The sequence below is a fragment of the Asparagus officinalis genome, chromosome 8 (assembly GCF_001876935.1).
Source record: "Asparagus officinalis chromosome 8, Aspof.V1, whole genome shotgun sequence".
Lineage (NCBI taxonomy): Eukaryota > Viridiplantae > Streptophyta > Magnoliopsida > Asparagales > Asparagaceae > Asparagus > Asparagus officinalis.
The window spans coordinates 121485124-121487095 of record NC_033801.1 but is presented as its reverse complement, the minus strand read 5'-3'; the positions used below and the strand labels follow the sequence as shown (position 1 = coordinate 121487095).

Here is a 1972-nt window from a genome sequence, read left to right as displayed (position 1 = left end):
AACAACGGGTTCGGAAGGGAAGAGGAGGAAGGGGAGAGAGGAGGAATGTTACCGTTAGGAGAGAGGAGGAGAAGAGGAGAGGATAGAGGGAGGAGCCACCACGAAGGTTACGATTAGGAGAGAGGAGAAAGAAGGAGAGAGGAGCAACAAAGTTAGCAACGGTGCCGACGACGGAGTTAGGAGAGGAGGATATAGGGAGAGGGTTAAGTTAGGAGGATGAAAAGAGAGGAGAAATCTCATCATGGTTGTGATCTGAGGGTATTTTTAAAATGTGTTGGGGCTTTTTTTTAAGACAGTGTGGATACGGGCTGAATCACAAAAAACCATTATATTTGGGATCAATACATAATAAAATTAATACGGTAACGGGACAACATGAAGTATTCATTTTTGGATTATTAAGATAAAATTATATACATTATTTTACTACCGGTTATCCTTAGGGCTGAGCATGGTTCGGTCCAAACCGAAAAAACCGACCGAACCGACCCGAAAAAATCGGTTTTCTGAGTAGGGCGGTTCGGGTCGGTTTGAAAACTTTTCAACCCGAACCGACCCGAACCGACCGAATATAGTGCAATACTACCCATTCTGATCTCAAACCCTACCCGACCCGTCCCCAAAGAGTCAAAGACTCAAACTCTAAACTCATTTTCTGGATCATTATGGGTTAAAAAATATCATTATATCAGTGTTTAATGCTTCATAATCTCCTACTTTGTTGATATTTTTTTCTTTAACACAGTTTGTTGTTTGATAAGAAGTTTGATGAAGTTAGAACCGAACAAACCGAACCGAACCGTACCGAACCGACTTGCAACGGTTCGGTTCGGTTTTGAATTATAGGCGGTTCGGTTCGGTTGTTCAAATTTTGATAAAAACCGAATCGAACCGACCGTTGCACACCCCCTAGTTATCCTTTGTGCAAACAAAGATCGACGTCTCCTTCACATTAACATAACATACTAGACGTTCAGTTGGAATTAAAATTCCTTGATCAGAGATGTAGTGATCTTATAAGATTTTTATTCGAAGGCAGAGGCGAAATCGTATTCAATCTCCGGTTCTTACCGATCGTTTTTGTCACTCATAAGATCCTACTGGAGCCACCACGTGTCACTTTCCTATTCGATTATAACCCTATCTTTTAAGCTCGGGCCCCGGGCCTCCCTTCATCCGTCGTCGTCCTATTGTTGTCTCTTCCAGAGTTCTCTACTCGAAGTCTCTCTGCACAAATAAACAATAAACAACAAAAAATCAAAAAAAAAAAAAGAGAAAAAGAAATTATTAAAATGGCGGAGTCTGCGGCGGGGGCGGAGAGCAGGTGATGGTTGGTGGGGATTGACGACAGCAGAGAACAGCAGTCGCACTCCAGCTGGACTTACCGCCATTTCTTCAAACCGCCCAAACCACGGCCCCCGTGTTCGCTTGGTTCTCGTCCAGCTACAGAGATCTGCCGCCTCCTTCATGGGCCTTACTGGGCCCGGTAATCTCTCAGCCCGATAACTCTACCTTATGTTCGTTCTATAATTTCCTTGAGGTTAATTGCAGAAAACCCCTATTATTTTCACGATTTTGTGTGAGACTTGCCCGTTCTTCAAGTTAAAGATCGGTAGAGCGCTATAAAAAGTAGGGTTTTTTTTTCGTGGTGGTGCAGGGAGCGTCGACGTGTTGCCAATTGTGGAGTCAGATTTGAGGGAGATCGCTGCAAGGGTCATTGAGAAGGCTCGAGAGCTTTGTGTTGCCAACCAGGTATCATTAATGAGACTTTTCGCTGTAAAACTATCGCACCTGTTTTATTTTTGTGGATGATTATGGTTCACTACAAGTCTGTTTATTTGTGGATGATAAATTACAATCAAACAACTCAACAGCTGTGATAAAAGTAGGGGTTTCTCTGCTATTTTTTTTTTCTAGCGAAAGAAGATCTGAACCCCTTTGATACATAGGTCGGTTGAGGTGAAATTTCATC

At 42.8% G+C, this 1972-nt stretch overlaps 1 pseudogene; it reads left to right on the top strand.

The window, feature by feature from the left end:
• The window catches only part of LOC109822635, a 20868-nt pseudogene continuing 20076 nt past the window's right edge, over nucleotides 1181-1972 (top strand).